The sequence below is a fragment of the Artibeus jamaicensis genome, unplaced genomic scaffold (assembly GCF_021234435.1).
Source record: "Artibeus jamaicensis isolate MK-2021 breed Jamaican fruit bat unplaced genomic scaffold, CSHL_Jam_final scaffold_369, whole genome shotgun sequence".
In the NCBI taxonomy this organism is placed as follows: Eukaryota; Metazoa; Chordata; class Mammalia; order Chiroptera; family Phyllostomidae; genus Artibeus; species Artibeus jamaicensis.
The window spans coordinates 31,452,791-31,466,313 of NW_026522042.1; the positions used below are offsets into that span (position 1 = coordinate 31,452,791).

The window sequence follows — 13,523 nt, forward strand, 5'->3', positions numbered from 1 at the left end:
GATTAAGACCAGTGTATTTATCATCATATTATGAATGTTTCTTTTATGCAGAAAGTGACTGTGGTATGCAAAATCACTAAGATACAAAAGTCTCCATTGATTCCTGAAAACTGAGCAATTATTTCTTTGGGGAAATTTGAACTCTCATTTTTTACTTATTTATGATTCAAATAAAAGCTCCTTGCTTTCTAGTTTTCTCTACCTCAAAAGAAATGATGAATTTGGCTGGTCTTTAACCGAAATTCAGTTTGATAAGTGTGATAGCATGCTTTGACACCATTTGGAATTTGAAAATAAACTAAATAAATAATAACTAACAAAAATTAAATTAATGCAATGTAGATTATGCTTCCTCATACTCTATCTGCCTCAAACATTGAGTAGGCCCCTCTTAGCAAGGATGGACACTGATTGTGAAGGACTAACTTAGATATTGAAAAGTCTTTTTCTAGAAAATAGCGCCGTTGATCGGACAGACCTAGACGGTGTCATCCTTATTCTTTCTCTCCTTTCATGTGGGAAGGTCTGATCAAAACTGCCTTTCTCAGAACAGATCATTGCATCTTATCCATTTACCAGGGATTGTTCTGTTTCTCCCTCTTCGTCTACCTGGAATCATATTATGTATTCATCAGGTGCCTGTTTATTGCCTTTATTTCCCTGGAATGTCTTGCTCACAGCTGCATCTCTCCCACTCAGGGGACCCAGCACGTGGTCCAGGTCCACCTCCACGGTTGCCTAGATGAAGGAACAGGGCTACATTCAAGTTCCCTCTTACCTTTTATGATGCTCAGGGAAACCCGTGATTGCCACATGATTGAGCAGTTATAGGAGAGTAGATACCTTCTAGCCTGTCCCCAGTATGTCCAAACTCTGCCTTGGAGAGGGACAGAAGGTATGAGCCCTTAGTTTGCACTTTAGCGTGCACATTGTTGGAAGAATGACATTATGTCTTTTGCCCGGAGACAGGCTGGCATGGAATACATTGTCTTCCCAGGAGGAATGCTTGTTCACTGTGGACATTGGATCTATGCCCTCTTTCTCTCAACCGTACATCCCAGAAGTCACCATGGAGGAGACAAGAATCAAAACTTTGTATTTTAGAACGTGAAGTGGGTTTTAAACTTTCAGTTCAAAATCTGCTTATATATTTTACATTATCTAGGCTGCTGCTTTGTCATGCTTCAGAGCAGAGAATGATTAGAAGGGAGGAAGAGTTGATCAGATTCCAGGAAAGGGTCTAAACCAGGGAGGCTGGGTAGGTGCTAGACCTCAGTGGGCACCTGACAAGGAGACTGGTGTTCAGAGCTGGGTCACGGGAACCACAGGTCAGTGCTGAGGGGTGTGGCAGAGCCCAGGGGCATGAAATGGCTCCCGGGAAGGGGTGTTGGTTCAGGAACAGAAGCAGATGCTAAGAGCAAAGCCCTAGTCAGAACATCAGAGCAGAGGGAAGATTTAACCAATGAGAGCCTGGTTGCCTGGCAGATATGACAGCTAAGAAGGGATGGGCGTGTGCTCACCCCTTCTTAGCGAAGAAGTGACAGAAAAACTTGCTGTTACAATTAATCAGCAACTTATGAGTACCCTGTGTGGTCTTTGATACAAGTGCCAACATGTTTTGGGCTCACCGTTCTATGCTAACCTGAAAAAGAAAAGGCCTTTCAAAATGAGAAGCAACACACATTTATGTGAGATAAGAAGGAATAGCTAGCTATTCCTGACACACTCATTCATGTGGAAGCCCAAATACTGTAATACTGTTCCAAGACAGGAGGAGAAAAAGGCGAGAGGTGTTTATGAGAAAGGGAAGGGGCACAATTTCATCAATAGAGAGAAGGCATTTCTATAGTTGTAGATAGCAAAACATGGTAAAAGCTAATTGTCAATAATTGGCTTTTTCAGTCTAGTGGTCATTAGTCCAGTAGTCAAAATAGCTGTTTTCTTGTTATCTTTGCACAGTTCTTTGGGGGCATAAGGCTGCTGTAGGCCCAGTCCAAAGGTTATTTTGTTCTGTTTTAACATGTTAAAGATTTGAGCATAAGACATACCATACTGACACCTCCAATAAAGTAGGTTTGCAGGTTCCTAATAAAATCTCCCTCCCTACACCTGCCCACAAATGTGGCAGGAAATCAAGGAGAATGTAATGGTGTGGATGCAGTCAGTGAGAACACCTGCCCAGCTCTGTTAGCACAGTGTTTGTGAGGGTCTAGAGGTTGACCTGATGGCGCTTTCCCAGATGGTTCAGATGTACCTCTATCGTTAGGAGCTCAAGGAAAGTAGGAACTGGTAGGTTCTACACATTCTTGACTTGGTCCTAACAATGAAAGAAACATGTGTGAGAAGAGCATTGGCTTAGGAGAGAAGCAGTAAAAAAAGACATAGACAGTTTTCACTGGGGAGAACCTACTAGGCTGAGCTAAACTATGGCAACTCCTAGGCTGTTGCTGAGGGAAGTCAAAGGAACAAAGTACTAAGAGACCCTTTTAATGCCCTCCAGGACTTGCACACATGACCACTATCCAAAACACCAAGCTTTTGACTTTCATATGACCCCATGCTCAGTTCTGAGTCACTTACCTGAACTCAGTTGTTACCATGTCTCTCAGCCCGCTCCCATGATTCCTGACCATGATCCGGCATGTGGTCCTCAGATGCAGCATCCAACGTGGCCTCTGCCTCTGGGCCTTGGCCTGGCTCATCTCTCTTTGCACCCCATTCATGTCTTCTTTAACTCCCCCAAACGAATCTTGCCTGATGGCAATTTATGTAATGGCACACAGCACTCAGAAATTGTTCAGTCCACCCCCCTATCTACCTACCTACCTAACAAGGCTGATTTATTTCAGGGGCCAGAGTGACTTTCAGAGGACAGCCAGGCTCAGTCTTCTGCAGTCCACACTGTGGAATTAGTCTATACCACCCACTGCTCATCCACGTAAAGCTGCATGTAATCCACCTCTAGCCCACTGAACATTTTGCTGATCAAGCACAGTATCTTCTATTAGTTTCTCTTCCAGTGCTGTTTCTCTGGGCACAGCCCCTCCCTTTTGTGCCTGTCAAAATCTTCTCATGTTTTATAGATCAGGTTGATGCTACATCCTCCTTGAAGCCTTACTTGCTTACTTGGTCACTCCATTTATTTATCATTTTCCCTCTCTTTTAAAATGCAGATTTTATTATTATTATCTAGGTATAGTGAGGCCAACAGAGCATGAATTGACTGTCACTGTAACTATAGTTTGTTACCGATCCCAAGACACGGGGCACTCCCATTGATGGCACACTGGGAAGAGCCAGGGTCAGAGGGCAAAGGGAAAGCTGGAACAAGTGGGCAAGATCCTGTACTGTGGTTTTTGCAGGAAGGGACAGGCCAGGCAGTGCAGGAAGGCTTAGGATTGGCTAGTTTGAATAAGTGCAGAGGACTCTGGGTGTAGAGGTGATTCTTAGTTGTCTGGTACTTGGGGTGACTAAGGGAGGGAAATAGTGGCCTGAGTGTAAGTGCCAGGGGTGTTTGGGGCACAGGCTCTGGATTGGCTGGTTTCATATGAAAGGTGCACCTGCAGGTGAGCCCTGTGAGGTGCTCGCTTTCCAGGGTTAACAGGTGCAGATGTCAAAGCATCAACAATGCAGAAAATAAAAGACATTAATAAACCTTCTTTTCTCTTGGCAAATATATCCTTATTTTTTAACTTATTCAACTTATTTAGTAACCTCTATAATAAAGGGATTCTTTCTTATTAAACCTTTACTCTGCAGCACCTACTAGTGTTGAATGCTAATTGTAAAATTCAAAAAATGCTTGTCTTCCAAAATGCAGCACAAATATTGCTTGGAATGTGGCAAAGGGAGGAGAAAGTAGCAGAGATATGAGGGTGGTTACAAAGCATTGCAGGCACAGAGGGACTGATAAATAAATTTAAATAGAACATGCATACCTGGGCCGCAAGACTCAGCATTTGACCTCTGCATGGGTTAGTAAGAGTCAGACTATATTGAATCTCTAAAGAAAACCTTACAAAATGCAAAAGTGCTAGTAATTCATAAAAGAGCTGAAGAAGGAACTTTTATTCAGAACAGCTCCTGTACCTCACCTGATATTTATTTTCACGTCCTCATTTTTAGCATCTCCTAGAAAACCCAAGGTTAAGTATATTACAGTAAAAGCACATGAAACTTTTCTATTTCGAGTGTTGTACATAAGATGTGTGTTTATTGTGATCGTGTGTATGAATTCTTACCAAGTTTGTTTAGTTGTTTTCTGGTTGTTTGAGGAACGACTTGGGTTTGCTGGCAGTGCACACACCACTGAGATGACCCCAGGAGACAAATGCAGAGTCAGGGACCCAGAAAACCAAAGGGCTCTGGGAAGTTTGCCAAAGCTTCACTTCAAACCAATCTTTCAAATTAGATTTGCAGATGCTTCTTTTACTCAGTGGGGAATCTGGGGAATAATAGAATATTTGTACAATATATGTTAATCTAATGATCTATTTCCATTTAACAACTTCAAAGCATCATCAACACAAGACACTCATTAGTGCTTCCAAGTGAGGCATGAAGACGGCCGGGCAATGTGAAAACTGCTCTTTGACAACAAACTGACTCTGGAAACTGGTTGTATCTACTCTGATTTGGGGAATAACCCAGAGAGGTACCTTTAAACTTTCCTTTTTAGGCACAGAGCTTCCATGCAAGTGTTCAGAATACAGGGCTAATAAAGTCGGATGAATCATTTTCATATATACATTTACTGGGCTGGTCTTCTTGCTTCACTGATGAACACAATGAATTGTATGTAAATGTGTCTGGAAAGATAAACTCATGGCACATTCCCCTGTTAGTGACAGAGCCACCGAGGTACTGCCATGGTGTCATCGGTTCTAAGCTCCTCTCATGTCTTAGATGAACAAGCACTCCTCTTTGTCAATATCATTTCTTCCACCTGTGCTCTTGGTGACAATTCTATCCACGCACCACCACCCTCCAGCCCCTGGATTCTCCAATGACAAGCACTTGATGAGACTCACCTGTTTCCAGTACGTTACAGTCACACTGTGACTGTGTCACACTGTCACACAGTCACACATCAACCCTCATAGGAGGCTATTATTCCCACTTCTCACAAAGCAAATCCTTAAACCCCCAACCAGAGAGTATTAATTTACTATGCATGGGAGTGGCAAATACATCCCCTCAGCTCAGATTTTGAGTCTAATTTCGTATTATCATAATTTAGTGTGTGGACGAAAAAGGAGTTCTATGTTAACTCACCTACACAAGGTTATCTGATCATAATTTCCTAACTGGGCAGGTCATGGTGGGTAGTCAGGTGCCCAAGACACATTCTTAAGTAAAAGTTTGTCTTTGCCTTAAGCAAGCCCTGTCCATTGTTTCTGTGCATGCATTTGAGATGAACTTAATCGCTGTCAAGAGAGCCCATGATCTTGGTAATGCCGTGATCCAGTCCTTGCTTTGCCATCTCAAACCTCTGTGCGATCTTCCTCACATTCCCTCCTCACCTTCAGATGCACAGAGGAAGCTGCAGAGCTCTCATTCTCTGGAGCATCTGAAATCTCACTTCGGGGCAGTTATCAGTTTGGCCCAAATAAACTCTTATAAAGTCTCTTTTTATAGGTTTGGACATTTCTTACATCGACAAACAGCAGAAGTGTTTGAATCTTAGTGCTAATAGACAAGAAGAGATGGGAAATAAAGAGAGAAAATTCTATGGGCAGAGAGCCTGCAAAGGTACACATCCTGCTCTTTGGAGGACAGCTGTCTGTCCTGGGCCACTATGGCCCGTGGGCTGGTCCTAATGGGGATCAGGTGCCTCTTTCATTCAGCGCCCGGACCGCCCACTACAGGCGGCCTCAGTGTTTCAGGGGCATTGTCAGACCTCCAGTTCTGTCTTCTTTTTCACGTCCCCTGGGATAAAAACATAACTTTTTCCTACCCTCCCTGCTGAGGGAACAGAACACGTACTTCAAATCACCTGTGTTGAGTTCCATGTTCTCTATTCAAGGTTTTAGGAGGCAGGCTGATTCTGTAAACCACAAAACAGGACATCAACACAGAGGTGCCACCCACAGAGAGGAAACTTCGAGGACACTGTGCAGGGCAGCCTCAAGGCTGGGCTGGGTTAAGGAAAAATTGCTTCTGGGGGTGGTGATAGGGGCCGAGGCCAGAGCAGAACAATAAATCATTCAAAAGACAAATTACAAACTTACCTCCCAAAGGCATTTTATGAGAGCCTAACTACTGACTCTTAATTACTAGAGTTTCTTATACATTCATTAAAAAAAGAATTATATAGAAAATTTGACAAACGATATTAATGAAGACTTTATATACACAAGAGAAATATAACTGGTTAAATTAGTGGTAAATTTATGGTAAAACTCATTCACGATGGGAAAATGTGCATCTACTGGGCACCATTTAGAAATATAGGACCATTGCCTCTTGAAGGGAGAGAATGGGTTCATTGCCCCACCCCCTTAAAAACAGAGTCAGCACTAGGTGCACAAACTTGAGAGGGTTTCATAACGATACCTGGCAGCAGGTGACACTGCTGCCACACCCATGTCTTCTCCACTTCATCACCACAATGCACACCAACTGCCAGGCACCTGCTTCTCTTGGCCCCATGTCTCACTCTGCCCCTTGGGCTGCTAGCTCAGTGCCCATGGGACATGGAAATGCTGGGTGAACACCTGCCCCTAACCAATGACTGGCTCCTCCAGGTGGGTAAACAGCCCAGTTCCCAACCTTTTCTGGGGACACACTAAGAAGTCTGTGCTCTATTCTTATACCCAGAATTTTCCACTGAATTAAGAATTATTTGAAGAATAATTTATTTATGATTCTTAAGTATCATTACTAATTGTTATTATTATCATTCCTTTATTTTAAGAATTATTTGTTTTTAGGAGAGTACCTGAGCAGGTTTTCAAAGTAAGTTCAGTAGGAAAGAAGATTTGCCAGGATCTTTTAAACTTTAATTTACCCACAGGTAGATGGAAGTTATGTAGTGGAGCCATTTTCTGTGGAAGCAGAAATCGTGTGTGTATGTGTGTGTGTGTGTGTGTGTGTGTGTGTGTGTGTGTGTGTGTGTATTAAGAGACTAAATGAGCAGAGGACTCTCTCTGAGGTACAGAGAGAGAACTGGGCAACATCCCATGTGAGGAGCCTGTAAGAAGCTGGACTGGCCGATCTGTGGGGATCAGAGCTATGTGTGTGCCCTCCAGGAAAATGGGCTCTTGGTTCATGCTGGCACTTGGCTACTTGAAAATCAGGTTCAAGTTCTCTGCACCCTTTGAGAATTAAATTCCAGCATCATTTTTTGGCAAGTTTTTAATGTATAAAAGCATGTAAAGCACTAACAATATAAAGTAACAAATGTAAAATTTGGCTGAAAAGTAATACATCCATTAAGAATTCTTGATGTGCATAAATAGATTTTTATGGAGAATTTTTTGGAAAAGGAAACAAAATGAAAGAAAGGAAAGTGAGTTTACACATGTATCCACACATTAAGCTCAGGATTAAGGGAGAGTTGAAGGCCTATTTGCATTTCAAGGTTTTCTTGGAGATTATAGGCACCAAAGGGATCATTTGTAAGAAAGTCTTGTTGGAAGTAATAGAAACTATATACTTGCTGCCTAGAAAACTTCTTTCAACATACACTTCATGAAGCTTGCGTGTTCTGAGCATCCAGAGGACCACCCATATGTTCTTGCTCATGGAATCACAGTGAGGTTTTCCACATGGGGACGTGGGTGTAAGACTTTGGATGGCATGGGGGCCGAGTGTCATCAGATGCAGCACCGAGACAGTCTGCTGAGTGCGCTTTTCATGCCAGCGGCCAGTCGGTCTTACCCAGGCACGGTAAAAGGGTGCTCCCTGCCCCAATTATGTGATGCTTTCAACACCAGCTTAGTGCTGGTCACCCATCCATCTGTGATAGGCATAGAATTTACTGGATTCATCTAGAACATAGACCATTGTTATAACAGTGCGAATACTTCTCTCCTTTCTCTGGGGTGCTCATGGGTCCTTTGATTTGCCATGTCTGTTCTGTGAGGTGTCACTGGTCAGAGCAATCTATCTAGAATACCTCTACATTGTCAGCTGGCTATGGAGGTCTGAGGGCACCATGTTTTCGTCTTGGATAAGCCCGTGAACCCCTGAGGTGTCTTAAGTGACAAAATGAAGATCTTGGACCAATCATTTGTTGTATCGAATAACTTTTGTGGTCCACTGTTTTTCCCTTAACCTTTCAACATTTTATTATTGTTGTAGTCTGTATTCATACTGGGTATCCGGTTTGTTCATTTGAATTGCTATGCAATATCCTATCATGTGAGTATCACTTATTCACTGATACATCCGTCCTAAGACTAGAGAAGGGAACAAAGTCAGGAGTTTGAGGAATTACCATCCCAGCATCTGGACTCCCAAACCCCAGTGTCTGACTCACCATACATATAAGTCTGGCGGGAATCACTGAAGGGAATTTTCTTTAGAAAAATTATTTATTCTTTATTTAGTTGGTTTACAATTTTAATTGGAATTGACTCATCCAATCATTAAAACTTCAAGGACTTTTTAGTTTTACTCAGGCAAAAATTATTTTCACTATCAACAACATTTAGAAAAATATTTCCATTTCTTCTTTAGGCCCTTCTGGGTGACTGACATGCTGGTGAAGTGAGAAGGTAGTTATGAAGGTCAAGTTCATGAACTAAAGGGCTGTGTTTTGTAGGAGAGAAAAGTGAGGAAGAGATAAGACTTTGGTTTGAGTTTGGAAATTTGAATTGCTAGCTATAGAAACATACAGCCATCATATAGTTGTTTTGAGCAAATAACCTAATCTGTATCTGAGAACTATTTTTCCCTTGCTCATTTTATATTGTTGAGCTTGCAAATTCTGTGAGATAATATAGATCATACATAATATAATACCACAAACCATTAAGTAATTTAACATGATGCTATTTATAATTGAAATTTTCTCTAGACATGCTGTGAATTTTCATAACCATACAGATACATGTCAATATAGATCAGACCTTATCAGTGATGGAAAAAAAGATGGCAGGAAAATTAGGGCAGGGCAGGAGGAAGAGCCAAGGGGCAGGAAATGGCCCAGCTTATAGTGTTGGCCTCTTACTATTAGCCATCTTCAGTCCAGGGCTCAGTTGCTCCTTTAGAAAGCAGTTGATTATGATAATTTTTAGCCCCAAAAGATAAATCACAGCAGAGAGGGCCATGCTGGTTCTGGAGGCAGGTCCCAGACCAGAGTACCAGGGGCCACAAAGTAGGAAGTCAGCAGGTGTCAGTTAATACTACTTAAAATAAAAGACACATGTGAATACTAAAACTTCCTGCATAAAATTTCTTCTCTAGGGATAAAGCTGGCAAGAAGCTAACCATATAAAAATCATATTAAAATGCATAAATTGGCTTTGAAACAACACTAATGAAAAGTGCTTTGAAGCCACTAAATTTGGACTGAAGCCATGATAAATTGGCATGGACATACATACAGGAAATTTTGCAGAAAGTACATAGCATCTTCTCTAAAGTTAAATTTGAGCTTAACCAAGTTTCAAGGATATGGTGTGAGGCCCCTCCTGGCCTGAAGAGGCGCTGGACTTGACTGTGTCTACCACAGTGGTGAGGACTGGGACTCTGTGGTCACCTCGCCTACACTGCACGTTCAGCTCCCTCACAACCTGTGTGAACCAGGGCACGCCACTCCCCTTCTCTGAGCCTCTAATTCTTCATCTATAGAAGTAGGGTGGGATAATAATTCTACTTATTTCTAGGTTCTCAAGGAAAAAATATCATCTCTAAGATGCAAAATCCTGAACACACACCTGTCACAGAGCTGAAAGCTGAAAGGACAAATGGCAGAGAATGTTTTAGGATGGCCAGCAGATCCCTGCTGGCCATATGGATGGTCATTCTGTTCACTGAACAACATAGCAGTATTTGGAGTCTGCCACCTCCTGCGGATGACCTGAGATGTGAAGGCTTGGGATTTTGATTCTCGTGTTCCTTGTGAGTTGTTCAAGAAGCCTGTCCCAAAGTGGAATTCCTAATAGATGGCTAGGCATACAGACTTGGAATGGCAACTCTGATTTGGACAAAAGTTTCAGCTGCTTTTCAAAATGCCCTTGAACAAAGTCCCAGGCTTAGAAGGGCAGACTTCAGTGTGCTGAGTTATGGTGTTCTTAGGGACAGTTTAGGTGTCAAAAAAATAGGAAGGAAATATTGAGTCCTGGCTTCATGTGGCCCAGAAACATGAATTTGTACCACACAGTGAATGCCAACACTTGGACCACTTGAATAATCTCAGATCACAGCAAGAGTGGATATGACTGAACCAGCAAGTTATATCCTAATGAATGACTCTTTCCCCTTCTTCCTGAGTAATCTTACCCCCATTATTTTTATCTCATTTGGGCATATGGTTACCTTGAATAAAGATGACATGTCCTAGTTTTCACGGTCACTTGGCAAGGTCAGGAGAGTGGTTCTTGCTATAGAATGTCAGCGGAAGTGTCCTGTCTGACTCTGTGGTGAGATCTTGAAGGACAGATATGTTCCTTTCTGCCTCCTTCCTGCTGGCTGGAGAGTGGATGCAATGGCTGGAGCTCCAGTGGCAGTCTTGGACACTGAAGCAATGCTGCGTGCCACGTTCCAGAACGGCTGCAGCCAGATGGCGGGAACCTCTAAACCCTGTGAAACCAGTCCCATGCCCTCCACTGCCTGCCTGGACTTCTCTTTGATGGGGGTGGGTGGAGGAATACACATTGCTCTTTTCAGCCAAATGCACTTCTTCCAGAGACAGAGACAATAACTCACTATTCTATAGACCACTTCCAGGTTAAGAGGGTGTTCACTTCCAGAACAACTCTTTGTTGCCAATAAGAAAGAGATAAGGTTGAGGGGAGAGGAGATATTTCAGGAAACAAAGGAAACATAATATTCTGAAATTATATAACCAGGAATTCATATTCACAATTTGAACTCAAGTTAATGGTGGAAATAACAGCATATACTTTTTCCTTTATTTCTGTTAGTGTTTGTATGTGAATCCCTCCCATTCTATTAATTGTGGTGTTTCTTACTATTTGTGGCCATAATCACATAGCTGGTCTGCATGACTGTTACTTTGTTTGGCATCAGTGTGTGTATTACCATCACTCTTCCTTGGGCATAGGGCAAGGGTGTGTGAGCTCAGCTTGTGTGGTTAAGTGTCTAGTTCCATCTGTACATGATTATTTTCCATATAGCATCTCCATCAAGCATGCAGGCGTGTAGAAGGGGCATTGCGGAAGTAAGATACTACATATGCAGCCAAGCTAATTGCCACTCCCTCTTACCTGATGAGCAGCAATAGGTCTTGTGAAACAGCTTTTAGCTGAACCAGGGCTGCCTCCTTCTGCTGGGGAGCATGGCGACACCAGGGAAGTCTGTGTTACCCAGAACTCCCCACCTCGGTTAATAGTTCACTCTTTACATAACTTATTCCTGACCCCAGTAGTATTTCAAGTGTTCCAGTGACTGCCCTTGTCACTGAGTAACTGGGGGTAAACACAAAACACATCGCCACAGCTCCTCTGAATGCTTCTTTCTTAGGCCTCTGTGCCATACATCATGTTGAGAATCAATTTCCCTTCAGTCAAAAGATTAATGTGTTATGCAGAGTGGACTCTTTAACCCCAAGGAGGGCGGTGAAGTACTAAGGGAGGAGGCTGGGTAAGGCTTTGGGACAATCCTGCTTATCCTGGCCCCAAAGGTTGGCAGAACTGAAGCCATGCCATCGTGTCTGCACAGGTGTGGTGCTCCCCACGTGAACCTACACCAACACACACACCATGCCAGCAGAGAGAGGAAATGCCTCCCATCTCCGCTGGGGGTGCTGCTGACTCTGGCTTATGAACATAATTTTCTAAAATATCTAGATCCTCCAAGGTGAAAGTGCTAAGGCATCTTGTTCAAAGTCAACCTTTGAATGCATGCTGAAACTTAAGCAGGAGGGATGGACATAGTCTCAGTATTGCCTGCCCTGTTTGGCATCGGCATCCACATTTTTGCTGGTCACGTGGGCAGAGATGCCCGTTTTCGAGCCCCAGGGCCCTCGCTTGCACTCCAGCATCTCCATCTTTTCCACAAACTCTAAAACCAGCGACCTTGGGCCCTTTGGACACCAGGGACTTCCCTCTCTGAGATTTGCCTTCAGTCAGGCTCCTGGATTTTCACTGTGTGCATTTACCCATGTTTGGGGAAACATGTTCCAGCAAATGTGATGTTGCAAAGCCAACTCATTGGTGGCAACACCGAGAGCAAGGCTGGCCTTCCTAACAAGCCCCCGAGGTGACAGGGGTTGAGTGGGAGGTGTGGCAAGGGAAGCAGCAGTAAGAATTTCAAGTTCTCTTTTTTCTACAAAAGCCTCCCCTGTAGCTTCTGTGTTCTCTGCTCCCTGTGGGGTTGCTCCAGGCACATAAAGAACAACCTAGTAAACAGTAGATGCTCACAGCTGGCCACGTGGCCCCTATGAATGCCTGGAAGCAACATTATCCATTTTGATTACAAATTTCCAGGTGATAGCTGACAGTCTAGGATACCTACCTGTCAGAGACTCTGCTTATTAGTCTACCTAATCAGCATCATCACTCTTTGGTGTAGATGTGGTTGATGAAGATCCCTATTCCACAGGTGGAGAACACTGAAACCCACAGGTGTGAAGGACCAGCCATGGTCCAGGTAGAAATTTGACCTGGTCATCCTGGTCTCAGCATCTGTGCTGTAAACAACATCCCCTGCCTAGGGCTCCGTGGCCACCTCTGCAGGCCCTTAGAGTTCTGTGGTCGACTGGACTCCTCTGGTTTTGCTGGCCCTGGGTGTCAAAGCCAATGCTGCTGTTGCTACTCCCAGGCCACTGTGCACCAAGAAGTATCCACCCTGAACACAGTGATTTGGTCAGGATTTACAAATCTAATGTGTTTATGGTGATTATTCATCCCTTCAATGCTGCTAGACTTTCTGAGTCTAAAATAGCTTCCTGAGAAGGAGTGTCTTAAGCTACTCAAAGGAAATGATCACACACGTTCTTCTGTTGTTAAGTAGGTCCCTAACGATCAATCGTTATACTAAAGACATGCTTTGATCTTTCCCCCCATAACTGAGGAATAAGGAAATACAAGGGATCACCCCATTACAGCCTGGGTTCCTTTCAGGGCAGTAAACAATGACATTTAGTTTGTCGATCTGAGCATCAGTGGTCAACACATGTTTGTTTCTTGTTTGTACATTTTCTTTTGAAAAACAGCTTGTTTTGCTTCTGCCCTTTTGGTCACACCTCACCTCTGTCTTGGGGGCAATGTGACAAGTGAGTACCTCTGATTTTAGCTACAGTGACCAAAGTCATAGAACTGTGCGTGACAGCCATGCTGACTTAGTCCCTGGCTGACCTTGCAGGTAGCTTCTGAATGCTCTCAGTGACCAAG

General features: G+C 43.3%; 1 long non-coding RNA gene across 1 annotated transcript; it reads right to left on the bottom strand.

Annotated features, from left to right (window-relative positions):
- Positions 1 to 11,481, bottom strand: LOC119056051 (uncharacterized). Its single transcript, XR_005083809.2, has 3 exons — positions 11,397 to 11,481; positions 4,242 to 4,444; positions 1 to 2,754 (listed from the first exon to the last, which is right to left on the bottom strand). It is a non-coding gene; the product is annotated as an uncharacterized LOC119056051 (long non-coding RNA).
- Positions 11,482 to 13,523: the final 2,042 nt, after the last annotated feature.